At 37.5% G+C, this 17,315-nt stretch overlaps 1 long non-coding RNA gene across 9 annotated transcripts in view; it reads right to left on the reverse strand.

Moving 5' to 3' along the window:
- LOC135324234 (uncharacterized) overlaps positions 1-17,315 on the reverse strand; it is an 89,159-nt gene that overhangs the window by 60,652 nt on the left and 11,192 nt on the right. For 7 of the 9 annotated variants that reach the window (XR_010385600.1, XR_010385597.1, XR_010385596.1 and 4 more), the window contains exon 1: positions 4,723-4,779. The exons of 1 other annotated variant lie outside the window; for it this stretch is intronic. This is a non-coding gene — a long non-coding RNA (uncharacterized LOC135324234). Of the gene's footprint in view, positions 1-4,722; positions 4,780-17,315 lie in introns of those variants that run through there. One more of the 9 variants, XR_010385601.1, reaches the window with a different exon arrangement.

Consider the following 17,315-nt stretch of genomic DNA (forward strand, 5'->3'; position numbering starts at 1 on the left):
AGAATATCACAGTCCAGAGAAAATGTTTAGGAATGATTGGATTCAGGTCATGCTACCCATCCTATGGAAACACAAAAGAAGAATATGACATATAAGGCAATATCTATTTTCTGCTTCACTGGAATTTTTAAAGTCAGAATTTACATTCTTCTTTCCAATACACAGTCACCATGCCCCAAACTGATCTACTCTGACCAGGTTTGTTTTAAATCAATTTTGGTTCCTTAGTGAGCACACTGAGCAAACGACCACTTGTACTTCAGAGGCTACAAAATCAATTGCAAGAAAATACAAGCAATTCGAATGGCTTCTCCAAATGAAATTGTACTCTGTTGTACAGCACAAAATTCAGAAGGAGGCAATATGCAGCTAAGAAGCTGAAAGTGTAAGCAATCACTAAGTCAAAAATTGTACTGATTGGTAGCAATGCAAAACATACATGATACAGTCAATTAGGTGCCAGCTTTAACTGTATTTTTTATTCCACAAGTTACAGCCTTTGTAGTTGAAGTAAAAGGGCTAGATTGACAAGGTTAAAAAAAAAAAGACTGAAAGGAAAAGAACTCTATGTGGCTTTTTGTTTTTTCTTTTTAAAAAATTTAAACCATTTGTTGTTCTAATATCACAAGTGTACTAAAAATGGTATTGATCTTCCACTATAAAGAAAATTTTATTTTCAGTTTTTCTTACTTAGATAATAGAAGCTTAGTTTAAACTGAGTTTCTGTCATGTAATATTTTAACAGTGCATCAGAAATTCCTAGCTTTTTTTCCAAGTTGGCAATTGTATAAAGGCCAAGAACAGAGTGGAAAGGGGGGCAAAAAAGTCTTTTTGCATGAAAGACTCTAAGATGGCACTACATAAATGAAGAACAAAGCATGCATGATGCTTTGCCAGCACATTAAAAAAAGACAGATTGTTGCTCCATTTTTTATCTTATCAGAAAAGTGATACTTTAAATTAGAGATAGTTCACTGAGCCATAATAAATAAGGATTAATCATCATTGAAATAGGGGAGGCAGTCAGAAAATTATTAAAAATTTTTAATACTTTGAACTTTCACAAACAAGCCAGTCTAAAAGAAAAAGAAAAAGAAGAAGGAAAAAAAAAAAAAAGGTGAACAAGCTAAAGCATGTATCTTTAAATAAAGACTCTTACCAGGCTACATAGCTTTGGTATCTCACATCATTAAGTTCTACTCTGGTTTTCTGGTGGACACTCAAGATGCAGAAAAGACAGCACCATTTCCCATGGGGAAGGTGATCAACCTTCTTTCATTTTTATTGCAATTTTCTCATGTCCTAGTGCAATACAGCAGAATGCTTATCTCATAGTACGCACCTTGGTGTTCACCCTTCGTCGTCTGTTTTCCCACAGATAGCTCCCCACTTGATGGAACTTTGACAGCTACCTTTTTAATGGAAGAATTAATATTGATATCTAGCAGTAAGTTATCTGAATTTTACTGAATCACAGAATAGAACACATGTACAACTACTTTCAGATCAACTAATGTGACTTGTGTATAATCGAGATTTTTTCCTTAGATGGAGGATTAGTTCAAACACATTACAAGCTAATACAAAGGTATGCCAAAGATTTTGGCATTTACCATCATTATATGCATTGGGGGTGGCGCTCTCAGAGTAAAAAATGTTTGCTAATCAGCAGGGACTTGATTTTGCACCTGACTTTTGTGTGAAAATGTACCTCTTCAGAAACAGATAGAAAGCATGAATTAAAAACAAGGGAAATTGTGCGCTTAAGAATGTTTCTGCCAAAACACATCCCTGTTTAGCACCACTGTGCATTTCAAATCTGTCAGATTGATCACCGTCACATTAAACTTGCATGACACTGTGAGAAGATCCAGTCAGACTAAGATGAGGATTAGAGGGAAAACAACTCTTTCCAGTGTCTGGAAAATTCCTGCTGTCAAGATTGAAGTCTGTATGACCTCTGTGAAAGCCAAGTAAGAGACTTCTTTATCCCAGACACTTTTTTTTTGCAACTGTCTTACAGCAAAGACTATGTTAATAGTTGATCTACAGCATAGACTCTGGATATACCCATTCTGCAAGAACTTGCAATCTCTTGAGGGTAATTTATACCGAAGGCTTGCCAAAATCCCTTATGACTATCTTGTTCATATTTATACATTATTATGAGTTAGTATCCTTCATATCTTTGCTCCCTCTAGCAGTAAAGCAACATACCACACAGATGTTTAAGCATCACCTGTCTTTCTAGGTTCAGTGTTCATTATTTACTGCAGGCTTCCAAAGTACAAGGCAATGTAAGCACAATTACGGAAAAATTTCTATTAAATGTCAAACTTCTTTGGCAAATGCAATAAAAAAATACATTATAAAGGTGTTTAGGTTGTGAAGGAAAGAGAAGACAAAATTTTTTACCAATATTAGGGATCATATTACAATAGTGGAAATAGTAAGGCTAACATTCATATCCGCCACACTTCCTTTTCCTTCTCTGTTATTCTTTTCCCTGACACACAGTATCTGTAGCACAAATATCTGTATCCCTGTGTAATCCCACTATATATATTCAATTGCCATTGTCAACCACATTTGGCTGGGGGCAAGTGTGAAGGAAGGATAATCTTGAGGTTTCAGTACAAAAACAAGTGTAAGGAGATCTGGTTTCTACTCTCTCCATAAGTGTGAATGTGTTTATCTATCTCACTGGGGTACTGTGAAGACTAAAATTGATCACCTGAGATCTCTGGGGCAAACACAACATTAGTTTGATGTTTTATTATTATTATAAGATGACAGAACTCCAATTTCAATAAGTTCCTTTATTACATATAGCTCCTGCCCTTTGTTCTATGACATGCAGCTCAGATACAGGAAGAAAAACCACCTTCAGCTTAACGTTATGTCCTTCCCTCCCCCCACCCTGCATAGCGGCAGGACTTTATCCTTGTTTGATTATTTGGCTCTCACCCCAAGTGTTTACCAAGACTATAGTTATGCTAGTGAACTCGCAGCTGCAATCCACTCCCGGTGTGGTCTGTTAGGGGGTAATAACTGAGCTTAGTATAGACAAAGATACAATGTTTAAAAATTTTCTGTCACAGAGGTAATACCACATACAAGATGCCTGTGCCACAGCTGTCAATGCTGCTACCAAGGATGCACATGCACTAGCAGTGAATTATAGCAACAGAGGTTATTAGTGGTGCAAAATTATTCAGTGTTTAACTGCTGTCTTGCTTCTGTGTGTAGTACTTACTATTGCTGAAATTTAACTATTGCTGAAATTTAACTAAGTCAGCCGAGTAGTTTGGCAGTATGGCTTACTCTCCGACCCTAACTTGGGGAAGAAAAAAACAAAAGAAAGAAAGAAAGAAGCAGCCAATGCTCTAGTAAGAATAATGCCTTTTAAATCTAATGTTGTTAGAAAGAGAGTGAAGACAAGGAAACAGAGGTCTTTGGCAGTCCCCATCTTCCCACTAGATCCATGAAGCACTTAATGGCAACGGCACAAGGGAAAACAGCTCCTTAAGACAGGAGACAGGAAAGCCCTTTCTCACAAGGTCAATAGGAGAGGAACTATCCCTGCTCACAGATTCCTACAGGAATAGAGAAAATGGCAGAAAAGAACTAACCATTTCTCCCTAAGAAGCCCTTCTCCCCACTTTCGACCCTAGAGAGCATAACTGTCTCCAAATTTAATTAAGGAGGAACTCTTTTGCCTCCTTTGCAAACAGGAACCATAAATTAATGTGTTCTCTGTAATGATGCATCCTCTTCATTATCACCAGAAGGAAAAACCCTATGGGCCTACGTACTCATGCTACCTTATTTTCTTTCATACCAAAAAGTGCAGAGAACTTGCTTATGCAGGATTCAAGAGCCTTTTGCTGAAACCTGAGATTTTAATTAGTTTTGGCACAAGTCACAATATACAGAAGTCAAGAGGAAATCTTGCATATGCAAGAATCCTGTTGACAACTTCTAAAGTAACTTAATAGAACTTAATTTTTCCTCCCCTGTTCATAGTTTTACCTCCTGCTAAACTTAAGTCCTTTTGATCTATTATCCTGCACACAAACTGTGCCTCTTATATCTGGTGGTTTAAACACTTCTGCCCTTCTGAACAGGCACAGATGCCAGTATTTTATCTGCAATTCTTGTTTGAAGAGGTATCAGTAATGCAGTATTTAGTATTTTTGTATTTTAACTTCTTTCCCTTACGCACATTAGTCCTTGAATAAAAGAATTCAGAGATCATTACTGAGTGACCTCTGTTCAGACACGAAGCCATGCAATTCCTATTACTCGCCTAATCATGCGGTCAAGCAACTGCAATACTTGAGCTATACTCCATACTTTGTGCTATGTATGAATTGTCAATGACATCATTACAAAGACCAACTATAATTCAGAGCAAGTCTAAGTATTATATTCAAAATGCCCAAGCCCCCTCTCACCAGTCCTTCCACCATTAATCCTACGAACCTGGACAGGTGCTGGTTGCTGATTTCTCAAAAGAAAAACTATCACTGATACCACTGGAGAATGTTTAGTGATATTTAACAACACAGAAATAAATTCTGTAGAGCAAAAACAAAATACCAACCCTCCCCACTGCGCATGCACACATTTTGGGAAAAGGGACATATAATGAAAGTTCTCTCTCTTTTTACTCAAGGAAAAAGTAGAAAGTTCACCCCATCCATATCTGGATAGCCTTACCTGAAGAGACAAGGAGCTACAAGAAGTAACTGAGAACCAGATAAGACCTTTTCTTCCTAGCCTTGTTTTGCTTTTAGTAAATAACATTCTTTTGCAGTTCTATAGATCTCTGTGGGCTGGGGCAAGCAAACCTGAAAAACGTGTTTTCTTATGTATTTAAATACTGAATATCACAAAGTTAGTCACTTCCAAACTCTGTACCTTTTCACTCTACCACAAGCGCACTTTGTTTGCCTTTTTAAGTTATCCCAGCCATTTTATATTAGCACTGATTTCTTCTGACAAGAATCTGATTTCTGAGTACAGAGCACTGATTTCTTCTGATGTGTATTCCTAACAGCTAAACTAAAATACTTTGACTCAGTTTTCTGGTGACCATCCTTTACCCTTGACAGATCAGAAAGATTTTTAATCACTTTGTTCTTCGTAGGATTTAAATGAGCTGTAGAGGCAGAAGGCCAGTCTATTAAAGCAGTACATTAATCCACCACACTCCATTCGAGCAGCAATTTCTGTTTCTAAAAATATACCTGTACATTCTGTTTTTTTATTTTGTCTGTTTATTTTGAAAGAAACATATGACTTGACCTTGTACTTCAATACTTGGCAGAGGTGCCAGTGTTACAGAGGTAACTTTTTACTGTGGCTTACAGTGACTGAGAAACCAGCTCTTGTTAGAAATGAAAACTTGCCAATACACTTTGTCAATGCTGGATAGACTCAGGTGGCTAAAGAGGCATCTAGTATACTAATATTCTACATCATAACATTTAGCTGTATCTTATTATTATAATAAGAATATATTTACATTATAAAAGTATGTATCTCATTTCAAGAAGTAAATACTGCCTCCTTCCGTATATAATGTTCTAATATGGAATTAAATAGTTTATGCTGGAATACTAAGCAAATTATACTTGCTACAAAAAGCAGGAGAATTCAATAAATGGTTAAAGTAAGTTTTAGTAACTTGATCCTTTTCCCATTAAGGTAAACAGGAACATTTGGTCATTTCAATCACTGCAAGCAAGATCAGTCCTCAGACACTGATGTATTAATGACTTTGTAAACCCTTAGTTCAGAGATGACCTTTTCTAGAAGTTGGGGCGGAGGGGGGGAGAAGAATAATTGACTGTGCAAAACCAAATTTCTGTACTGCTGTTTGCATTTTGCATTTCATTTGGATCACATCAGAGTAACCAAGACTAAAATTTGACCTAAAACCAACAACTTTATGTCCTTTCCACTAATGCAGCTAATAGAGGAATTAACATCCACATACAATTCAAATAAATAAGTTACATAGATTGAACTCAAGTTTAAGCTTCTAAAAACCTGATTACATCAGAAGATGATTTGTGACTCTTGGGCTCAGAAACTTTAGGCTAAGAAGGATGTCCTGTGCCATTAGGTCCAGTCCCTTGCCACTGCAGACACCATACTATACGATTCCCTTAATAATTTTTTAGACTAGAGAAGATAAAATAAAAATGAAAAAGTAGTTAAAAATATCTCCCTCCTACCACTATGTCTTTGCAGGGCACCTCCTTTCTTCCAGATTTGTTCTCAACCCCTGCTCACTGACTGCAGATTTTAACTCAGGTTACTGCTAATCTTACACAGTCCCCCCAGGTCCCTGGGAAACATCTCTGTTTCATCATTAGAGAACCTTCATACTGGGTTATACCAAAAGCCCGTCCTGTCTTTGACATTGGCCTAAAGCAGGTGGCCTTAGAAAAAACCCAAGAATAGAGGAAGCATATGGTGATACTTTCCCTGTATACAGCCCCAAGCTCCACCCACGTGTGGCTCTGGAACTTCCAGAAATAGCTTCTATTCATTCAGCAACTCTCAACGGATTTTTCTGCTATGATCTCGAACTCTTGAAGGCTATTATAAGCTTGCAGCATTTACAGCTTCCAGTAACAAAGGAGTTTCACAGTTTAAGTGCAGGTGTGAAAAGCTATGTCCTTTGTTTGGTATTCTGTAAATTGCTAGCTTTGTTTAATGTCTTCCGTTCTTAGGCTGGAAGAGACAGCGAACAATTGATCTATGTCCTATTCTTCCTCTGTGGTCTCCTTCCAGGACGACAGCCCTAGCATATGTAGTTGTTCCTTGTAAAGACATTATTCCAAACCTATGATCACTCTTGCTACCCTTTTCTGAATTTTTTCCAGTTCTACCACACATTAAGGGCACACAACATAACTGAAGGAGTGAACCACAGTTTTACATGGTAATATATGTTCTGCTCTAATCTCTTTTTTTTCCCCAGTCATTTCTGACATTACTTTTGCTTTCTAACTGCTACTGAGCATTAAGCTGAGTTTATAATGGTTCCGTGAAAAGATTGAAGTCTAGTCAGAGTGGTAACGATCTGCTCACATGATTATATATATGAAATTCAGATTGTTTTTATCCACATGTATCACTTTACATTTACCTATGCTGAATTTCATACATTTTATTGCCAGTGACTGTGCCTTGTAAAGCCCATATGCAATTCTTCTGAGTGGGCCCTCATCTTTATTACCCCAATTAACTAAGTATCATTAGCAGACTATCAACTTATCATTCACTCCCTTTTCTAGGTCACCAATGACTAAGTTGGACAACACAGAAGCCTACTGAACTCCATTGGCGACATTTATTCACACCCTTTAGTCTTTCATAAATTCAAACACCTTTTCTTTATCCCAGAATTGCTTACAGGCCTTAAAAGTCTTTGGAAAACTGATTTAGGAAAACCTTTCACAAATCTGTGTTGATTGCATTAACCAGATATCCCCTTTTCACTTCTTTATGGAGCCACAAAAGACAGACAAACCAACTGGCCAACCGACTAAAACCCTCCGGTAGGTTTACATGATAGAATTTCCTTTTACAAAGCCATGTTGATGCTTTCTCTATATTTTACCCCCAAATCCATTAGTTCTATGCTTCATATGATATGGATTTCAGGTTAACTGGTCTGTTGTCCCTTTGATCTCTCCCAGAATCCTTTAAAAAAATCTGCCAGTGCTTCAGCCACCTTCCCTCCTTCTAGTACCAAAACAATTTAGCCAAGGAGGCTTCACACTACAGTCATCATTTACTCTTTTTTCCCTTCCTTGCGTGCCTTTAGATCTCTCAAACAAACAACATGCAATCCAACAAAAATCGTTAGCATTTACCTTAGAGCCCTGGCTGCATCCTGCTCCAGACCAGCCACCCCACATCAGCTTGTGCCAGCTCACCACCTACTGAACACCTGTTTCACAGCCTGCTGGCATCACCTAGCCCTCTGCGAGTTCCCCTTCCCCCCAGGCATGCTCAGGTGCTCCTCAGGTGGGAGCAATCACCTCCTGCCCCAGGGACTTCCACCTGCTCTAATCATGCTCAACTTGGCCTTCTACAATGATTACATAAAATAAATTATAAGCAAAAGGTTTACTGCCCATCATAGATAAAATTTGGGGTTCTTAATCATCCAGACATCTGTTTGGGAAGGAATGCAACAGAGAAGGGAAATCATGTGAGACTGACCTAATTTTCTTCACATCAGCCTGACACTGAGCAAAGAGAAACAAGAATAGTGCTCATTTCCTCCTAAATGGAAGCACTGCCATTTGAGGTGTTCTAGGATGTTTTGCCCACCCTCCAAATACTGCTCCAACATGGTGCCAATCTCCATCGGCTCTATTTCTTATCTGCCAGCCGTTTGTGAATACTTTCGGGTATCATAATGGCACTAGATGTGTGTGTTTACATGCCCAAGTCACTCCCCAGATGCATACATCTTTACCAATAAGACATTAGTCACATGTAATATTTTCCTGAGCAAGCTGGGAAATGTGCTAGATGGAAGTACTACAGGATGAATGAAAGGCTGGTTGAGAAATGGCACTGAGATTCATTTATTGTCAAAATGACATAGGTATTAAGTGAAGATGTCTAATGTTTGCTACTATCCAAAGCTATCATTAATGAAATGGAAATATGCTTATTAAATTTACAGACAATACCTAATGGGAGGGATTGATTGTTTGTTGGAGGACAGACTAGAGTTCAAAATGGTCCTGACAATGAGAACAGGAAAAAACAGAATTTTCTTCCACAGGGAAAAGTGAAATCAGGCAGGAATAATTAATTGCACAAATACAGAATATGGAACTCTTTAGGTAGCTTCTTCAAAGCAAAGAATCTGAGGATACAGTGGATCATAAACCAGATACTATTTAACAGTGTCCCTCTGTTGCAGAAGAGGCAAGTTCCATGCTGGGATGCATAAACAAAAGTGGAGCTGCTAAGTAATGCCTTTGTTCTGCTACAAATGCAAGGCCTTAGCTAGAATACTGGACTTTGTTTTGAGTGCCACACTTCCAGAAAGACGTGGACCAGCTGAAAAGAGTCCAGGGGGAACAAGAAGAAAGATGCTAGGTCTAGAAAATTTGCTAATGCAGAAAGATTGAATGAATTAGGATTGCTTAGCCTGGAAGGGATGACTACTAGGAAGGTGGATATAATAGCCTTCAGATTGATAAAAGGACATTGCAAAGAGGAAGGGAATCATTTGTTCTTCTTTTCCATGTCAATGCTGCTTAAGACAAGTAGTAATAAGTTTAAATCGCAACCAGGCAGATTCATATTAGATATTATGAAACATTTTCAGCAATAAGAATAGTGAAGCACTGGAACTGACTGCCTAGGGAGGTTTAAAAGCAGATTCAAGAAGCATCTGTCTGACGAATGGACTAGATGATCTCTTAAGATCTCTTTAAGCCTTAAAGTCCCTCATTTGCATTCCTAAAGTCAATAACTTTAGCCAGGAATGAACATACAGGTTGACTCATTTTATATAAACCTTCTTTAAGCAGGATATATTTTTGCCCACATATTGAATTTCCAGATCAAAATTCCACTTTCAGTTGTCTCAAAGAACTGTAGTAAACAAATAACTTTCTTCCAGTGTCAATCAGAAAGGCTGTTTGTTTCTTTGGACTTACTAGTCCTATCATAGTTCCTATATTCACTTCCTCTAATAAATTATATAAAACTCCTTTTCTCCGTATGTTGTTCTACACGATTCACTTTATTTGGTGACTTCATTATTGCTGATTTCATAAAGCAAAGCTTGATAATGAAAAAAATACATTTTGCTGGCACATTAAACATGCTTTTAGAGTTAATTCTCCATTGAGTTGTCATTATGGGAATAGCAAATATACCAAGTGAACTGAAATTTTCATGATAATTCAAAATACTTCCCTCAGCTGAGAATTACTGTAACCACGGAAAACATGCCCGCAAACTACTGGTTTGTTTGGGATTTCTCATTAGAAAAATGCTCATTGTTTAGGGTAAGGCATTAGTGGGCAAAACAGTGTTCCAGCCAGCTACCTAAGCATGCACGAATGCATAGGTCAGTCCAAAACTTACAGCAGCTGCTCCTGTTCTTTGAGACAATCTTTGGTGTGTTTGCACAGGCGGGTGCAAAAAGATCTATGTTTGCTCTCTGCACTCACGGTGGTGATTTCTGGAGACAGTGTAGCCCCCTTTTTTGTGCTGGATCTGAACTATGTTGCCAGGCTAGAGCGCCAACAGAGCAAGGCTGGACATGCCTTCATCCATCCATGCCTCCATCCATGTAGGCAACTACACTTTATTGCTCTCTGGAAATCTAGCCTCTCCTCTATCCAGAATAAATGACATTTTTCTTGTTGCATTACTCACACTTGGATTTTTCTGTGTGTAAGAGTCTGTACCTGCAAGGGTCTCCAGTAATGCAGTAATAACATTACCACTGGAGAAAAAGAGAAGAGCATGACCTTCTGCATCTTGATTGCAGCATTTTACCTTTTCAGTTTTTTTCCAGCCCAATGATTTTACTTTCAGCTTTCCCTCTAAAGGCTGAAACAGTAAATACCTTTCATACTCAAGTTATTTTGGTTTATCAGCATACAGAATGTAAGGTAGGCCAACAGTTTTATGCAGAAGTTAGACTTCAGGAGGAAAAGGAAGATGTTTTACAATGGAAAAATTCACCTGCCACCTTGCAAGCACATGTGTTTCTTGCCTATGTTGGCAGCAAGGAAGTAACCTCTGGCTATTGCTTCATGAAAGTCCTCTATCAATGTGCTCAAAAATTACTACTAAACATTGCCAATTCTGGAATCGTTTCATTGAAAATAAATTTGTTCATGTTGTATTTCTGTATCTTTTTCTGTATTAGCATGAATGACTAAAAAATAACAGTGGCAGAAAGAGCTGCAGATAAGACAGAAAGAAGAAAAGAAACGACTAGAAGAAGAGCTTCAGCAAAAACAAAGAAAAGAGGATGAGCACTCCAGAGACATTATGAAAAGATGAAAATAATACTATGCGAGAAATGCATAGCTGCAAGTGTATGTGGTATCTTTCAAACAAAAAGATGAGACTCATAAATCAAGAGTAGTCAACTGTTAATATTTCGCTAACCAGCATAAATCAGCACTCTAATATCTAACTTCAATTTAATCCTGACATTTTTAGTGTATGTGAAAAATAACAATTCTGAACAGTGGCTGATTTTGCTTTGCTTGTAAACTTAGCAGTAGTGTGGCCTCTAGAAGGCCCTTTTATTCTGGGACTTCAGCAGCAGAAGCTGTTGTTGAGTTGCTGATACAGGTATTTGTTATTCCCTTTCACAGCCTGAAGCACAGATGCTTCCGGCATGAAAGAATGTGACTGTAGTGCCATAGCTTTGAAAATCATGGGCAGCTACACTAACTGTGGAATAATCCAGGCACTTACGTGGTATTCCCCTGGGAGTTTGGAAGAATTTATTGTCATGGCACTGTAGAGACAGCAAATGGCCACACTAGTTGCACTGCATATCTCAGCTATAAGCAAGCCTCTTGCTCACTCTTCCCTGAAATGTAAAAAATTGATTTTGACATATTTCGGAAAATTTTTTTTGAATTCTTATGTTTTTGCCTTCATGAATTAAACTTCGTATTTTCACTTCCAGCATACTCAAATATGAAGTAAAAGCTTCCAAACATTATGTGGTTTTGGTCCCACCTGGGAGAAATCAGTAAGATTTTCGTGATTTCCTCTCATAACCATCAACCAAGATAAGTCATGCATCTTCCACATTTATTTTGGACTTGTTAATGTTCGTGCATCTAGGCCCCATTTGGATTCTAAATTAAACTTGGCAAGGAAGTTCATTAAGTGGCCTAAAGCTTCAGTTATTATCTAACCACAGAAATGCTGAGCATTCATCACTTCATCACACTCCATCACAACAGAATTTCTTCTGTTTTGAAGAATAGCGAATATAGCTACAGCAACAAGGACTCTCCCTAGAGTGCAGTTTTCCAGTTATATTTTTTTGAGTATTATAATTAGTGTTTCTTTCAATTAACTCTTGACTTATGATCACACAGCATATTTTATCATTTATAAATAGAAGCAGTTGTTATTCATTACTAAACAATTAAATATGAATTAGCTGTAAATAATTTATATGAAGCATTTAAGAATGATCTCATAGAAGTAAAGCTTCGGCTAAACCTTGCCTGTATCACACAGAATCTAAGAACGAAATTGTCTGTAACATCTGTCAAGTATTTTAGAAATTAATTTAAATATAATTCTTGAAAGGCAGAGATTTTTAAGGGATCTGTAAGAATAGACCAGAGCTGTAAAGTTCGTCTAATCCATCCAGTTTCTTGCTGACAACAGCATTTACCATTTACCAAAGCTGAATGCCTAGCTGCACTATTGCAAATTTTCTAAGTGATTGTACACTTCCATTATCTGATGATCTAAGTCTTAAAGTCAATCATTAAGCCAATCACTACAGTGACGAATGAAGCAGTCCACACTTCTCTAAGTACACATATTTCAAGTCACTCAATATAATGCTATGCTGATTCCTTAAAGGGGTTCATATCACATAGCTGGAAAGTTGTTTTTATACATTTGTGTAACCTAAGGTTTTCTCAAGGCCTGGGAGCAAAGCCTACAACTATCTGTAGATCAGGGAAGGCCCAGAAACTTTGCAATGTTCCCCGAGGTCCTCTTGCTGTGTGCCACTCTCTCTTCATGACACAGCCTGACTCTGGCAGAAGTCAGTCTGTGTTGTATACTAAGCCTAGCAGCTGTCCTGAGCTTTGTCCTGAGGCACAAAAGGAAACTCTTCCCTGGCCCAGATGAACTCACAGGAGTTCATGCTGACCGGTGCAATTAGTATAACACCAATCCCTTTGAGAAACTCCCATCAGAGTAAGTGTGCAATGCTAGGAAGCACAGTTAGCACATTCACCTTGTCCTTTCCAATCCCGCTGGTCTCTTTCCACCGACATACAGTCCTGACCACCAGAATGGCAATAAAGCACTATCTGCAGCATTGGGAAAAGGGAGAGTTTTACATTGCACTGCTATTGTAGCAGTGTATAGGCTAGTTAATTCCTGATTTAGTCTGGTGTCAGAGAAAAATTCACATCCTCTGGTAGAGCTGATATGGATTCTCCTTGTTAGTATCAAAAAGAATTACATCAAAACACAATCAACACTTTAAAAAGTCTCTCAACCATCAGCATATCTCCTTCTGTTATACATAGCAGGAGATCCACTCAGCAGAACTTTGAACGCTTTATCTCAGTGCTGCCACAGCACTGATACAGCTTATCACCCCCACTCCTGGGGATGAAGAGGAGATGTTTGTTTGTCAGTCTCTGGATCTTAATGTTGGGAAGGTTTTTTCTTATGGATTCAACCCTGATTCAGCACATAAATCATAGGTTGAATACCTCTGGTTTAAGAGATTTTGAAAACTCAGTACTATAGTGCTAGTGGTCTTCCGTTCTGGCAGAGTATGCACTTCTGGAATCTTATTTATAAACATCAATGCTAACTTTGAAATGTCATATTTCCTACTAGAAATTCAAGATATTCACTGAGTTTTGCAAATGCCACTGACGATTCTTTTGCTTCTGAGCAAGCTGTAGTTTTCTTAGTGAGGCACCAGATTTGCAGGGTCATTTAGCTTCAGTATTATTTACAAGCACTTATAAAGCCCCTATCTAAGGACTAATTTCCATATTACCTGCTGCCATACAGCTTTTTTATTTTCTCTCATTATTTGGGAAAATAAACAAACAAAAATATTTTAATTTTCTCAATTAAAAATAATGGGCAAATGTGTTCAGAGAGGGAAGGTATACTTTATTTGTTTTCCTGATTACGTACTTGGCCAGATTTATGGCTCTGATCCTTTCCCTTTATGATAAATGTCTGCAGATGTATTTGGCTCTTACAGATGCCCCAGCAGGCCTCGTCATTTCACTAGGGCCACTTTGGCAATACAAATAAGCCACAAAATGTTAATTTTGCTACTGTAAAGTTAGAAAGGAAATGCTTTTTTGTATTTCAGCTATTTCTCACAGACCAATTGTTTCTCATGTTTTCTAATCTCTCACATAGCTGAGGGGACTCATTTTCTCCTGTTCCACAATGAAATGAGAATGAACTGACCCCAAAGCAGCTGAAAACCCTTTGGTTACAGCACTTGCCAAGAAAATGGGGCATTAAAATTAAGTCCCCTGAAGGGAGTGTTGAACTTTAGTCCCCACAGGCAATGGCTCTAATCACGATGCTACTGACAGTTCAGAAGTGTCTCTCTGTACCTTCAGTTTTGACTAGAAATTGCATCCTAGACACAAGAGAATTTTCTGACAATTTTTTTTGGACAAACACCGTCTGTGAAAAGTTTCAGATTTAACAAATTATTGTTCTGTGATGAAACTCACTCAGAAAAAATCCCAACCGTTTCTAACATACATTCATGTTAGGTCACCCAGAAACAACAGTATGTCACAGATCAAAACTACTTCTCTGCACCACTTGTAGTTTCTCTGTTAGCTAAACTGTTCTGGAGATGCTAGAGAAGACTGCTATAATCTATTATTTGTACTGATTATTTGATTTAAACAATCAACTACAATTTAATATATGATGGTTTACTGAAGTTCACATTCATATGGAGTCTCTTTATAGGAGGTAACATTTTGGTAGATTCAAATCCCCAAATGAATGCAATGAGGCAGCATTCTTCAAAGTGCTGTGTATTAACAACTTGCAAAGGTAAAGCCAAGCCAAAACAAAAAACAGCAAACAATAACAAAAGCAAGGTAGAATATACAAACTGTACAGCATTTCCATTCACACAACTCACTGTGGAAAGACAGGATGTTAGCTGATGATACCATCTTGGAGGTTACGTCTTCTAGAACGCCTTATCTTTTATGTGCTGTCTGACCTTTCTATTTAACTTACCGTAAGTCATATTGATTCAAATCCTTTGTTTTTATTATCTTTCCTTCTGCACCTTACAGTATCATTCGTTGCTCTGTCTCTATTGGCTACCTCTAACAAATGAAAACTTGCTATAGCACAATTCAACATTTTCATACTTTCTCCCAACAAACTTTCTACAAGTATTAATTGCTCAGAATTCCAATTAAAAGACTGAATATAGGGACACAGACCATTTGATATTTTTTCTGGTGGACCTGTGGTCACTTAAGTAAAAGTAAAATATGCTTATATCAACCTCTGACCTCATTAAAAGCCAGCTCCTCTGCTACTGTGAGTGTTTTATGCCTGTACTTCTTACTTGCTTTACAGCAAAGCCCTAATTCTGCAGCTGCCAGCAAGCCAAATAAAAGTTTTGCTTAAATCAGAGTAATGAAAACAGCCCCTAGAAACCTTCCCTTTATATAGAAAAAGGAATTTATATATAAAGACAAATCACGGAAAAAGAGGGCTGTATCACTGATTTATAACCACCAATTGTCTACAGTCATACCGCTGTATATGGAAAAAAACAAATTAAAATCAAGTCAAATTAGTATAAAGTCAACAAATAACTTATAAAATCTATAATCAGCTTTCTATATGTAGTTATTTGGGCTGAAATAGACAAGGAAAGTGGTGGGTGAGTGGTGGAAAAGTTGATATTATAGCCACCCCCCAAACTGACAAACAGTCAAGGGTCAAAATCCATGCAGCTAATAACAATGGGAGGTGGCAGGATGGATTTTGCTTTTGTTTCTCCAACCTATTGTGTGTGGCTTGCAGCAGACCGTAGGAACTGCCTTATGTGGTATAGCTCTATACAGTCCCCCCATGGACTAGAGAATTGACTGGTAGAGCTGTTCACAAAAAGGCTTGTTATTACATCCAAGAATAATTTGAATTTGTAATAAAAAAATCAAACACTTCTTTATTGTCCAGTTTACTCTAAAGATAGTTGTTTTTTAGTTTTTGTTTTTTTTAGAAAAAGTGGTCAAGTCCATGGAAAATTTGTAACTCAACAAAATAATTTGCCTTTGAGCAGAGTCTCAAGGAAAAATACTCAGTTTTACTTGGTGCCTCTCATCCAATCATCTTACTGCTGACACCTAATTTGTGCTCCCGGTTGTACACAAACATCTGCTGCTGCACTTGCAAGCTAGCCATTCGCCCATTTAGCCATGAAATTATCCATTTTGTTTGTTTAAATACAGATTTCAATATCTATAAATAATATAAATACATTTTCCATTATTGTTTTGAGGGTAGTTGAAGATTTGAACCAGGACTGTCCAAAATTATGCTTTAATACATTTTGTATGTATAAAGGCTGTCTGTACAGTCCTTCTGATATCAATAAGTAACTCATTGCTTTTTTTTAAGTACTTTGGAATGTCTTGAACCTGACAGGCTCAATATAAAACCAAATTCAATTCAATTTAATTTTTAATATATCTGTATAAATCCCTATGAGGTTCTATTACAATTCTTCCCTCCAGCATAAATACTTCCTCCTCCTTAACAAAGTTTGCAGCTGTGTTACAAAGTCACAGATTCTAAATACTGTCTCATGATACAGTTTTAAAGTCTCCTGGGTGACTGATTGTCCCTCTCTCCCAGCTGCAAAGCTGACATTATAAACGCTGACATTTCAGTGATAGATGAATCTGTATAGATCAAAACACAAATATGGGGCATTTCCAGTTAGCCTGCCAAATCCTAATAAAAGAGATTTTTTATATCTGGAGGCATAGTTATGGATTAGTAGAGTTTTAGCTTATGGAGTAGTGTTAAAGAGGGAATTTCACACAAGGGGAAACTTACACTTTGCTTAAAACCTAGCTCTATTTCCCTTTCGCATGCTTTGAACAATTTTCCTGGCTCCAATCTGTTTACTAATTATCAAAGAAATTTGTTGTTTAAATGCGAGTTTTCTCCAGTGACGGTTTTATGCCAGATATGCAGCATGTGACTACTAAGGAGTCCCCACCCTACTGCTGTAAAAACTCAGATGAAACGAGAGTTGGCACCTTTGTTCTGAGAATGCTGTCAATCTAGCTTCTTGCATAAACACAAATGTTCACTTTAAAAGCTTAGAGTGTTAAGGTCTTTCAGATGAGAAGTGTCAAGCGTTATGACATATTATTAGAAGTATTTTTCTTTTATTTACAGCATACTTTGAAACAAATCTTACATGGGTGTAAATCTGCCAGTGAAGTCAATGGAGCTATACTGATTTAGAGTCCCTGATGATTTGGCCTTGTGATTTGAAA

The sequence above is a fragment of the Dromaius novaehollandiae genome, chromosome W (genome assembly GCF_036370855.1).
Source record: "Dromaius novaehollandiae isolate bDroNov1 chromosome W, bDroNov1.hap1, whole genome shotgun sequence".
Taxonomy (NCBI): domain Eukaryota; kingdom Metazoa; phylum Chordata; class Aves; order Casuariiformes; family Dromaiidae; genus Dromaius; species Dromaius novaehollandiae.